The 13,495-nt window shown below is 37.6% G+C and overlaps 1 pseudogene across 1 annotated transcript; it reads right to left on the bottom strand.

Annotated features, from left to right (window-relative positions):
* Positions 1–3,232: 3,232 nt before the first annotated feature.
* On the bottom strand, positions 3,233–12,988 carry LOC308421701 (ETS translocation variant 1-like; annotated as a pseudogene). The gene is made up of 4 exons: positions 12,847–12,988; positions 11,700–11,949; positions 4,293–4,632; positions 3,233–4,112 (listed from the first exon to the last, which is right to left on the bottom strand). The product of its transcript is annotated as an ETS translocation variant 1-like (transcript).
* Between the last annotated feature and the right edge of the window lie 507 nt (positions 12,989–13,495).

Below are 13,495 nucleotides of genomic sequence, written 5' to 3'. Positions count from 1 at the left end.
TATGTGTGTGTGTGTGTGTGTGTGTGTATGCATATATACATATAATCCCTGTGGTACTATACCTTTTGAAGCATTATCATACAAAAACTTCTTATGAATGATTTTTATTGAAGAGCTTAGTAAACAACAAAAATATATGCACCACAATGAAAGCTTGCATTACCCCAAACCCCTCTCAAATAGAATACTTAAAGCAGATAAATCTATGCAACTACCATTGACACCACATAGCAACCATACATTAAAGGGACTGCTGGCAATTTCCTGAGCAGGACTTTGGAATGTCCAATTATATCCTGAAAATGATAATCATCTGAAAACATAACAATCTTGGAAACACTGATAGGTTAGCATAACCACATCAGATAGAGGCCTAATATCCAATGTATACAAAGATCTCAAGAAGCTAGACACCAGAGAACCTAACAACACTATTAAAAATGATGTAAAGAGGTAAATGAAAGTTCTCAATTGAGGAATATTGAATGGTTGAGAAACATCTAAGGATGCTTTGGACATCCTTAGCCATCAGGGAAATGCAAATCAAAACAACCCTGAGATTCCACCTAACACCAGTCAGATTAGCCAAGTTCAAAAATTCATATGACAACAGATGCTGTTGAGGATGGGGAGAAAGAAGAACACTTCTCCACTGTTGGTGGGGTTGTAAACTGGTTCAACCACTCTGGAAATCAGTCTTGTGATTCCTCAGAAAATTGGACATAATACTACTTGAAGACACAGTTATTCCACTTCTGGACATACAACCCAGAAAAGCTCAACATACAACAAAGACACATGCAGCACATTGTTCATAGCAGCTCTATTTATAATAGCTAGAAACTGGAAAGCACCCAGATGTCCTTCAGTAGATGAATGGATACAAAAATTGTGTTACATTTACACAATGCAGTACTACTCTGCTACCAGAAACAACTCACAGAGTATATGAAATTAAAGAAAAAAAACAAATAAAAGAAAAAATCGTAATGCTTAGTTCATACACCAAGAAAATTTTGACTAATTTCGTTACACCCTGTTTTATATGTACTTTATTGTCATAGTACAAGTAAGATGTTAATGCACACTATCAAACCTTTAAAAAAAACCTAGCACTCACAAAAATGTATTCATATACTTTTATGCAAATATGCTTAAAATTTGTACATTTATCTTTGTTTTTAAAATAAAGTGTTTAAAAATATTTTTCAGATATTTATTTTGACCTGAAAAGAAGTCAAAGGTATTTCTGCCTTCATTATATCTCTTAAGATTGTTACCTATGTTTATTCTATTACACTATAAAAGGCCTAAGGAACTGAATTCATACCTTCATTACATTTAAAAGTTTTCATTCAGATAGTCTCTAATAAAGTTTATCTTTTATTAGATACTGTATGTGTTTACTTTTGAATTGTGATCCCCTTCTTCCCTCCCCCTCTACTTGTCTTTAAGAAGTGCACTCACTCCCAATCACTGTCTCCATCTCATTGCCTTTGCATTCTCCTCCAATGGGAAAACATACTCTCCCTAGACCAGAGGTCACTTCTCACACTGATGCCAGACTTGCTGTCTTCAGGTACATATGCAACTGGACCCTTAGGTCCCTCAAAGTGAGCTCAATGGTTGGTGATTTAGCCCATGTGAGTTGTGGAGGGTTTGGTTTGTTGATAATGTTGTTTTTTCCATGAGACTGCAACCTTTTCAAACTTCTTCAGTACTTTCTTTAGCATCTTCATTGGGATTCTTGTGTGCAGTTCAGGGAATCATTCACCTTTATTTACAGCTCTTTGGACTTTCTTTGTTTTGAATATTTGGCGTTTTGACTATTATGTGTCAGGAAGTGTTTATTCGTGGTCCAATCTATTTAGAGTTTTGTATGCTTCTTGTATATTCATGGTCATCTCATTATTAACTGTAGGGAAGTTTTCTTCTCTAATTTTTGATGAAGATATTTACTGTGCATTTTTGTTGGAAGTCTTCACCCTCTTCTATACCTATTATCCTTTGATTAGGTCTTCTCAATGTGTCCTCAATATCATAAATATTTTATTTGAGGGCCTTTTTTGGTTTTGACATTTTCTCTGAATGTTGTGTCTATGTTTTTTTTTTTTTTTTTGTTGTCTTCTGTCCCTGATATCCTCTCTTTCATCTCTTATAATCTGCTTGCATCTATGACTCCTGGTTTATTTCATTGGTTTTCTATCTCCAGGGTTGACTCTAGTGTGATTTCTTTATTGTCTTTATTTATGTTTTTAATTCCTTCACCTTTTTCTTTGTTCTTTCATGTAGTTTTTTGAGTGATGTTTGTGTTTCTTTTTTAAGAGCTTCTACTTTTTTTAGGTGTGTTCTCCTGGTTCACCTGTAATATTTACTGGAGCTACTCAAGTGCATCTCAAAGATCTCCATCATCATTGTGAAGTATAATTTTTAGTATAAATCTCGTTTGTCTGTTTTGTTGAAAAATCAACTACTTGCTGTATTTGGAGAGCTGGGTTTTGATGTTGTCAGGTTTTCTTCATTTCTATTGATTAAGTTCTTGTGATTAATTCTTGCCATCTTGTTATCCGTTATTATAATGTGGTCCTATTGTATCTGATTAGATCTTGTCTCTCCTGTGGGTCTGAGAGCCTTTTTTCAGGAAGAATCTTGCTTCTGTGTGTCTTGCTCTTTGTGTGCAAGTAGTGAGTTCTTATGACAGTGAAAATGCTAAATATTTTTCATACAAGAGGAACAAAAACAATCATTTCTAACATTAGGTTGCCATTTAGAGTAGTTTTTTTACACCTATAAGTCTCAGCAATAATGGGGAAATGTCCAAGGCAAATGGTCTACATGATGATTTTTACACAACATGAAATCAACTGTATCTTAGACACCCAGTGAAAAGTATCTCATGTTATTATGAAATTGAACAAACATGCTATAGCTTCATCATCCAAAAAACATGTAGGACCACATCCCAAGTCTAAGTGAAAAGGAGTCCCTCAGCTCATCTGCCCATTCACCCACAACCTTCCTGTTTCAAAGAATGGAGGTCTAGATTACTCCAACCTACACTCAAATAAAGTTTTTTGGTCTTTGATAGACAACAGAATAATGCAAGGGGAAAGCCCCTTTTGTATTATTATTTAAAAATACAATGCAAATAATATAAATAAAACAAACCTTGAAGAGAATTCAGAAGTTGTCTGTATTTTTAAGAAAAAAAGGCAAGTCTGGGGTGCCTTGCTTAACTGCTACTCATCTTTCTATCCATACCCTTCAGTGTAGAAGTGGGGGATACAGCAGCTTCCTTCTGAGATATAGGTCTCTGTCTCATCAACCTTAACAGAGGCACTGTGTCCCCTTGGTTGATGTGACATTCCAAATCTGTGTTCACAAGAGGAAGCTGGGTTTTTGGAAAGGCCATTGAGAAAAAGGCTTTAGGGTCACACAAATTTATGAACATGTCTTCCTCCATCCACCTTCTGCATGATTCTGTTCTCATAATAATAATAGGGGAGAGAATGGCTAACTTGTAATAGTTCATACTGGCTTGTTCTTCTGAATGCCTCAAAGTCGGGCCACCTCTTCAGGCTCAGTCAGTTTAAATTCAATGCCTATTCCAGTTCAGAAAATGAAGTGAGAATTTGAAGGATCATTCAGAAAAGCTACCAAAGACTGCCGAAGCTGAAGGGATCCTTGCCTTTGGTATGTGGGTCTCTCCAGGTACATTCTCGACTCTTGCTTTATGTCCCCATCAAACTTCTCTGGGATGACACAGGTATCATCATAGAAATGCCTGGGACTGTTCTGAAACATGCAGTCTTTAGTTATGCTTGGCTGAGTCAGGAAGCCTTCTTGCCTCATATAAATGGAGTGGCAGAGAGAGACTTCTGAACCATATGCAAAATCTCTGGTTCTTGGTTGTTCATCAAAGGAAGGTGGAAGCTTTGGTTGATTGCACCACCAACCATGGTGGCCTGTTTATAGACTGGGTCGTGGTACTTCTGCTTGAAGCCTTGTGCTGGGAAGGGAATGTTTGTCTCAGTCATCTGGGATTGGTACATAGGATGGCCTTTCCTTGGCATTGTCTGCAAAGGAGGCAAAGAATTACAGGGTTCAGAAAGCTGGCAGCAAATCAGTGGTCCATGGGGTCGGTGCTGTCTGTTATTGACAGACTAGGAAGGAGGAGGGATTTTGGGAAGCTCTGGTCATGTTTCTGAATAAGAGCCGTGTTTGTAGATGCATTGTGCTGGAGACACTGGAGTGCTGGATTCTGTCAGGTGATGGGAAGGCTTCAATCTCACTTGCGGTTTCTGGTCACAGGCATTGACATTGTACAGGCACTTTTCTCCATAGCTGGACTTCAAGGGCTGCTCTTGACTGCAAGCAGATCTGAGTTCTGAACATGCACTCTGAATTTCTTTCTTGATTTTCAGTGTTAGGCCATGAAAAGTCAAACTTTCAGCCTGATAGTGTGGCACAGACTGCTCATCATTGTCAGGTACCTGAGTTTCAGCAAGCCATGCTTCTTGTGTCTGACCCAAATGTTGAAAGAGTTCTTTTGAATCATAAACCAGATCTCTGTTAACAAATTTTCTTTTTCTGACATATGTTGGTTTCACAGTACTGTTTTTACCCTGCTGACTGTTGATGAACACAATCCATCCATTCTGCTTTTCCTGGCAAGTATTAGCTCAGTGTTTTACATTTTGACCTTTTAGCTGGAGATTTCCTTGGTATGTAAGGAGTAAACATAATGGTTTTTTCATTTCTTTCATTTTTTTTCTTGAACTTCACACAGTTTGTGAATTGTTCTAAAGTTTTCCCTACTTTCTCATCTAATAGTTTCAGTGTATCTGGTTTAACGTGGAGATCTTTGATCCACTTACTTGCTCCTTTGTCAAAAATAAGGTGACCATACACATGAGGGCTCATTTCTGGATCTTCTATTCTATTCCATTGTTCCACATGCCTATTTCTGTTCCAGTACCATGCAGTTTTCCGCACAATTGCCTAGTAATATAACTTGAGGTCAGGGATAGTGATTCCCGCAGATGTTTTTTTTTTGTTGTTGAGGATGGATTTCGCTATTCTAGGTCTTTTGTTATTCCATATGAAATTGCACATTGATCTTTCCAATTCCATAAAGAACTGGGTTGGAATTTTGATGGGGATTGCATTGAATCTGTAGATTGCTTTTGGTAGGATGGCCATTTTTATGACGTTGATTTTTCCAATCCATGAGCAAGGGAGATCTTTTCATTTTCTGAGATCCTCCTCAATTTCTTTCTTTAGAGGTTTGAAGTTCTTGTCATACAGGTTCTTCACTTGCTTAGTTAGATTCACACCAAGTTATTTCATAGTTTTTGTGAAGATTGTGAAGGGTACCTTTTTCCTAACTGTTTTCTCCACATGTTTGTCCTTTGAGTATAGGAAGGCTACTGATTTGTTTGAGTTAATTTTGTATCCAGCCACTTTGCTGAACTTGTTTATCAGCTGTAGGAGTTCTCTGGTGGAATTTTTGGGGTCACTCTAGTACACTATCATGTCATAGGCAAAGAGTGATGTTTTTATATCTTCCTTTCCGATTTGTATCCCCTTGATCTCCTATTGCTGTCTAATTGCTCCAGCCAGGACTTCCAGTACTATGTTGAATAGGTAGGGGGAGAGTGGGCAGCCTTGTCAAGTCCCTGATTTTAGTGGGATTGCTTCAAGTTTCTCGCCATTAAGTTTGATGTTGGCTGTTGGTATGCTGTATATTGCTTTTATTATGTTTAAGTATGGCCTTGGCTTCCTGTTCTTTCCAGGATTTTTAACAGGAAGGGGTGTTTGATTTTGTCGAATGCTTTCCCAGTGTATAGTGAGATGACCATGTGAATTTGGTCTTTGAGTTTGTTTATATGGTGGTTTACATTGATGGATTTCCTTATGTTAAACCATCTCTGCATCCCAGGGATGAAGTCTACTTGTTCACGATGAATGATTGTTTTGATGTGGTCTTGGATTCGGTTTGCAAGGATTTTGTTGAGTATTTTTGCATCAATGTTCATAAGTGAGATTGGTCTGAAATTCTCTTTCCTTGTAGGGTCTTTGTGTGGTTTAGGTACGAGGGTTATTGTAGCCTCAAAAAATGAGTTGGGTAATATTCCATTTGATTCTATCTTTTGGAATAGTTTGGCGAGTATTGGTGTTATATCCTCAATAAATGTCTGATAAAATTCTGCACTGAACCCGTCTGGACCTGGGCTTTTTTTGGTTGGGAGGCTTTTGATGACTTCTTCTATTTCTTTAGGTGTTATCTGGTTATTTAGATGGTTTACATGGTCCTGGTTTAACTTTGGGACCTTGTATCTTTGTAGGAATTCATCCATTTCCTCCATATTTTCCAATTTTGTGGAGTATTAGTTTTTGTAGTAGGATCTGATGATTTCTGAATTTCCTCAGTTTCAGTTGTTATGTCGCCATTTTCCTTTCTGATTTTGTTAATTTGGATACTGTCTGTTTGCTGTCTAGTTAGTCTGGCTAGGGGTTTATCAATCTTGTTGATTTTCTCAAAGAACCAACTCTTTGTTTTGTTGATTTTTTCAATGGTTCTTTTTGTTTCTATTTGGTCTTTTTCTGCACTAATTTTGATTATTTATTGCCGTCTACTCTTCTTGGGTATATCTGCTTACTTTTGTTCTAGGGCTTTTAGCTGTGCTGTCAGGTTGCTGATGGGAGTACTCTCCAGTTTTTTTTGGAAGCACTTAGGGCTATGAGTTTTCCTCTCAATACTGCTTTCATTGCATCCCATAGGTTTGGGTATGTAGTGTTTTCGTTTTCGTTGAATTCTAGAAAATCCTTAATTTCTTTCTTTATTTCTTTTTTTACCCTGCTATCCTTTAACAGAGCGTTGTTTAGTTTTCATATGTATGTGGGCTTTTTGTTGTCTTTGTTGTTGTTAAAAACCAGCCGTATACCATGGTGATCTGAGAGGATGCATGGGAGTATTTCAGTCTTCTTATTTCGATGGAGGCTCGTTCTGTGTCCAATTATGTGGTCAATTTTCGACAAGGTGTCATGGGGTGGTGAGGAGAAGGTGTATTCTTTTACTTTGGGATAGTATATTCTGTATATATCTATTAATTCTAGTTGGTTCAAAGTCTCTGCTAATTTTGCAGTGTCCTTGTTCAGTTTCTGTTTCCCTGATCTGTCCATTGGTGAGAGTGGGGTATTAATGTTTCCCACTATTATTGTGTGGGGTGAAATGTATTTTTTGAGCTTTAGTAGGGTTTCTTTTATGAATGTGGGTGTTTTTTTATTTGCAGCATATATGTTAACGATTGAGAGTTCCTCCTGACAGATTTCCCCGGTAATGAGTAAAAAGTGTCCTTCTTTATCTTTTTTGATAACTTTTGGTTGGAAATTTACTTTATTCGATATTAGAATAGCCACTCCAGCTTGCTTCTTGGAGCTCTTTGCTTGGAAGTTTTTTTTCCCACACTTTTACTCTGAGATAGTGTCTGTCTCTGTCTCTGAGATGAGTTTCCTATATGCAGCAAAAGGCTGGATTTTGTTTATGTATCCAGTCTGATAGTCTATGTCTCTTTATTGGGGAGTTGAGACCATTTATGTTAATAGATATCAAGGAATAGTTGTTTCTGTTTCCTACCATTATTGCTTTTTTGGGTTGAGTTGTGTTTGTGTTTTTTCTTCTTTTAGTTTTCTTGTTTAGGAGTTTTCTTGTTTTTACTAGGCTGTATTTTCCCTCATTGTATTGGGTTTTCCACTTATGATTTGTTGTAGTGCTGGGTTTGTGGTCAGATAGTGTGTGAATTTTTATTTGTCTTGAAATATCTTCGTCTCTCCATCGAAGGTGATTGATTGTTTTGCTGGGTATAGCAGCTTGGGCTGGCACTTGTGCTCTCTTAAGGAGTGCATGATGTCTGTCCAGGCTCTTCTAGCTTTCATAGTCTCTGTTGAGAAATCGGATGTGAGTCTGATTGGTCTGCCTTTATATGTTACCTGACCTTTTTCCCTTACTGCTTTTAGTATTCTTTCTTTACTTTGGGCACTTGATGTTTTTACTATTATGTGTCGGGAGGTATTTCTTTTCTGGTCCAACCTATTTGGAGTTCTGAAGGCTTCTTTTATGCTCGTGGTCATCTCATTCTTGAGGGTAGGGAGTTTTTTTCTATGATTTTGTTGAAAATATTTACTGTGCCTCTTAGTTGATACTCTTCTCCTTCTTCTATTCCTATTATCCTTAGGTTCGATCTTCTCATTGTGTCTTGGATTTCCTGGACATTTTGGGTTAGGAGCTTTTTGTTTTTTACATCTTCTCTGGCTGTTTTGTCTATGTTTGCAATGTTGTCTTCTGCCCCCGAGATTCACTCTTCGATCTCTTGTGATCTATTGGAAATGCTTGCTTCTGTGACTCCTGATTTCTCTTTTTGGTGTTCTGACTCTAGGGTTATCTCTTTTAGCGTTTTCATTATTGTGTCAATCTCTGTTTTAATTTCCCTCTTCCATTCCTTTATTTCTTTGGTTCTGATTTCCTCTAGTTCTTTGAGTTCTTTGAGTGTTTTTCTTGTTTCTCTTTAATAGCTTCTGAATCTTTTTGCTTTTCCTCCCTTTCTTGTTTAAGTATCTCTATCAGCGTCTTGAGGTATGATTTCATGTCTGTGTCTTCTTTTTCTGGAGTGTTTGGAATTCCGATGTTTGCTGTTATGGGAGAGCTGGGTTCTGGTGTTGCTTGATTGTCTTGGTTTCCTTGGGATATACTCTTTCTCTTTCCTCTTGCCATTTTGTTGTCAGTGATATATTCTTACCTTTCTTTTGTATCTGGTATGTGTCCCTGGTTCTCCACTGGTTGAGGTGTCAGATGGGTCGAGCCCTGTTTTATGCCTCAGAGTCATCAGGTGTGAGCAGAAGTTCCAACGTTTTGTTTCTGTTTGCTGGATCAGGCACTGCAGGGCAGGGAAAGGCAGGGGGTGCACTTTCCGTGTCTACTCCACAGAGATCTCTTTGCTCCCCTGCAGCCCAGGTCTCCCACCCACCAGTTGCTCAGCCTCTACGAGCTTCCCTTTTGGGTGGCAGATGGGCCAGGCTCTGCTCTGCGTCCTGAAGTCGCCTCTGGACAGAAACAGAAGTTCTAATTTTCTGTTACCAATCGCAGTTGCTCAGCCTCTATGAGCTGCCGTTCCGGGTGGCAGATGGGCCAGGTTGCGCTCTGCGTCCGGAAGTCGCCTCCGGGTGGAAACAGAAGTTCTTATTTTCTGTTCCCAATCGCTGGATCGGGCAAGGCAGGGCAGGGCAAGTTAGGGTGTGCACTTTCCGTGTGCACTCCGCAGAGATCTCTCTGCTCCCCTGCAGTCTAGGTCTCCCACTCACCAGTTGCTCAGCCTCTATGAGCTGCCTTTCTGGGTGGCAGATGGGCCAGGCTCCGCCCTCCTTTTTTTTTTTAGAGCTTCCAGCTGTGCTGTCAAGTGGCTAGTGTATGCTCTCTCCATTTTCTTTTTGGAAGCGCTCAGAGCTATTAATTTGCCTCTTAGTACAGCTGTCATTGCATCCCATAGGTTTGGGTATATTGTGTTTTAATTTTCTTTGATGCTTGAAAATCCTTAATTTCTTCATTTATTTCTTCTTTGATTATGCTATCATTAGTAGAGCATTGTTTAGTTTCATGTGTATATGGGCTTTTTGTTGTCTTTGTTGTTATTAAAGACTAGCCTTAGACCATGGTGATCTAAAATGATGCATTGGAGTATTTCAATATTCTTATGTCTATTGAGGCCTGGTTTTTTTTTTTTTTTTTTTTTACAGATTTTATGGTCAGTTTTTGAGAAAGTGTTGTGCGGTGCTTAGAAGAATGTGTATTCTTTTCTTTTAGGATGATACGTTCTGTAGATATCTATTAATTCCAGTTGGTTCATAACCTCTGCTAGTTTTACAGTGTCCTTGTTTACTTTATGATTTCATGACATGTACATTTGTGAGAGTGGGGTATTGAGGTCTCCCATCATTATTGTGGGAGGCAAAATGTATTTTTTAAGCTTTAGACGGGTTTCTTTTATAAATATCGGTACTTTTGTATTTGGAGCATGTATGTTAAAGGTTGAGAGTTCCTCTTGATAAATTTTTTTCTTTAATGAGTAAAAACTGTCCTTCCTTATTTTTTTTTGATAACTTTTGGTTGAAAATCTACTTTATTTGATATTATAATGGCCACTCTAGCTTGCTTCTTGGGGCCAGTTGCTTGGAAGTTCTTTTCCTAACCTTTTACTCTGACATAGTGTCTGTCTTTGTTTCTGAGATGAGTTTCCTGTATGCAGCAAAATGCTGGATTTTCTTAAGTATCCAGTCTGATAGCCTATTTCTTTTTATTGGGGAATTGTTTCCATTAATGCTAACAGATATCAAGGTATAGTGGTTGCTGTTTCCTGCTACTTTTGCTTTTGGTGGATAAATTGTGCCTCTGTGGTTTTTTTTTTTTTTTTTTTTTTTTTTTTTTTTTTTTTTTTTTTTTTTTGGTGTTTCTTGCTTAGGAGTTTTCTTGTTTTTATTAGGATGTAGTTCCCCTCGTTGTATTGGGTTTTCTACCTATAATTCGTTGTAGTGCTGGTTTTGTTTTCAGAAATTGTGTAAATTTAGTTTTGTTTTGGAATATCTTAGTCTCTGCATCTATGGTAATTGAGAGTTTTGCTGGGTACAGCAGTTTTTCTGTCACCTGTGCTCTCTTATGGTATGGATGATGTCTGTCCAGGCTTTTCTAGCTTACATAGTGTCTGTTGAGAAAATAGGTGTGATTCTTATAGGCCTGCCTTTATCTGTTACATTGACTTTTTCACTTACTGCTTTTAATATTTTATCTTTGCTTTGGGCAGTTCATGTTTTGATTATTATGTGTCAGGAGGAATTTCTTTTCTGGTCTAACCTATTTGGAGTTAGGTAGGATTGTTTTATGCTCATGGTCATCTCATTTAAGGGTAGGAAAGTTTTCTTCTACAATTTAGTTGAAGATATTTACTGTTCCTCTTAGTTCATATTTTTCGCCCTCTTCTGTTTTTATTATTTTTAAGTTTGGTCTTCCCATATTGTCCTGGATCTCCTGGACATTTTGGGTTAGGAGCTTTTTGGTTTTTATATCTTCTCTGACTGTTTTGTCTATGTTTTCAATGTTGTCTTTGGCCCCTGAGATTCTCTTTTCTATCTTTTGTGTTCTGTTGGAAATGATTGCTTTTGTGACTCATGATTTCTTTTTTAGATTTTCTACTTCTTGGGTTGTCTCTTTTAGTGTTTTCTTTATTGTGTCCTTTTCTGTTTTAAATTTCTTCTTCCATTTCTTTATCTTTTTGTTTCTGTTTTCATCTAGGTCTTTGAGTTCTTTGAGTGTTTTTCTTGTTTCTTCTTTAAAAGCTTATAATATTTTATGTTTTTCCTCCTGTTCTTGTTTAAGGATCGCTATCATCATCTTGAAGTATGATTTCAGGTCTGAGTCTTCTTTTTCTGGAGTTTTGGCCTTCCACTGTTTCTTGTGATGGGAGAGCTTGGTTTTGGTGTTGCCAGATTTTCTTGGTTTCCCTGGAGTACATTTTTTCACTTTCCTCTTTCCATCTTGTTGTCTGTGTTTATATGTGGCTTTGTTGTCAGTGATTGGTTCTTGCCTCTGCCTTGTACCTGGCCTGTTTCCTTGGATCTCCTGCTCTCCAGCTACTCGGAATGCATTCTACCAGGCCTGTTTCTCCGGATCTCTACTGTTCCTGGTGTTGGATGGTCTGGTGCCAATTCTGCACTCACAGTCCTCCAGCTGGGAATAGCCTGATGCCGGGTTACTGGTTTCCTGTTTTAACCTGGGGGTGGTGTACTCTCTGTGCACTCGCAGAGTTGTTTTTGCAGAGATCTCTCTGCACCGGGCTTGTTGGAGCACCTTCTGACCAGGCTTGTGTCCCTGGATCTCCACTGTTCTTGTTGGCGGACGGTCTGAAAAAAATCCCAGTTATTATATATTCTTACATATTAACATTTCAATCCATCTAAAATATCCAATCTCTTCGGAAATTTAAATTACTTTTAAAGTTCAAAGAATTTGACAGTGTGTTCCAATAAAATACATTATCATTTCAAGATAAAAAACTATCAAGGTACAATCATAATCTAAATCAAAAGAAGACTTCAACTTAAACATCTCACAGAATATATGAAGTTCAAGAAAAACTAAGGCCAAAAAAAAAAAAAAAAAAGGAAAATGAAAAACCATTATGCTTAATTTTTACACACCACGAAATCTTTGACTATTTCCAGGTTACATCTTGTTTTATATGTACTTTTTTCTCATTGAAACTAGAAAGACTTTAATGCGTACTAGCAAACCTTTAAAAAAACAAGTACTGACAAAAATGTATTCTTATTCTTTTATGGAAAAATGCTTAAAATCTGTATATTTTTCTTTGTTTTTTAAAATAAAGTTGTTCAATTAAAAACAAGTTCAACACAAGGAGGGACAGTACACCCAAGAAAAAAGCTAAAAATGTAATCTCTTTAACCAACCCTAAGAAAGATAGTATCAAACAATAAGTATAATTCAAGAACCAAAAATAAAATGTAGAAACAATCACTATTCTTAATATCTCTTAGCATCAAAGGGCTCAATTTCTCAATAAAAATATGTAGACAAACTGAATAAATCCTTAATGTTTACGGAGAATATTTGCTGCATACAGGAAACACACCTCAGTGACAATGTCACACTACATCAGAGTAAAAGCCTGGAAAACATTTTCAAGCAACCTGTCCAATGAAAGAATTTGGAATAGCCATTTCAAATTTCTTATTAGATACTCTTTGTATTAATTTGAAATGTTATCCTCTTAGCCCAACCTGCTTCCATCTTCTGTTTCCCTCTACTTGTCTTCACAATGTTGCAGTAGCTACCAATCATCTTCAGTGCCTTGGCTACCCCTATATTGGAAAAACGTGCCCTCAATGAATCAAAGCCCTTTCTCACACTGTCTCCAGACATTGCTATTCTCTGCTACATATGCAACTATAGCAATGAGCCTCTCAGTGCTTGCTCAGTGGTTGGTGTTCTAGTCCATGGGAGCTGTGGAGATATTGTTTGGTGGTCAATGGTATTCTTTCCATGAGGCCTCAAACCTCTTCAGCTTCTTCATCCTCTTCTTCCCCTGAACCCTCACCAGGGTCTCCATTGTCAGTCTGATGTTTAGCTGCAAGCATGCTCTCTCAGATGTGGGACCGGTAAAGGTCATTTCCCAGTCTGTTGGCTGAAGTTTTGTTTCCTTGACAGTGTCATTAGCCTTACGGAAACTTGGCAAATTCATTAGGTCCCATTTGTCAATTCTTGATCTTAGAGCATAGGTCATTGTTGTTCTCTTTAGGGAGTTTTCAACTGTGCTCATGTGTTCTAAGCTATTTCCCACTTTCTTGTCTAATAGGTTTAGTTTTCCTAATTTTATATGGAGATCTTTGATCCAATGGCCCATGAGGTTTATAAAAGAAGATAAGAAAT

The sequence above is a fragment of the Micromys minutus genome, assembly GCF_963924665.1.
Source record: "Micromys minutus genome assembly, chromosome: 6".
In the NCBI taxonomy this organism is placed as follows: Eukaryota; Metazoa; Chordata; class Mammalia; order Rodentia; family Muridae; genus Micromys; species Micromys minutus.
The sequence above is the reverse complement of the archived record's forward strand: the minus strand, read 5'-3'. Positions and strand labels throughout refer to the sequence as shown.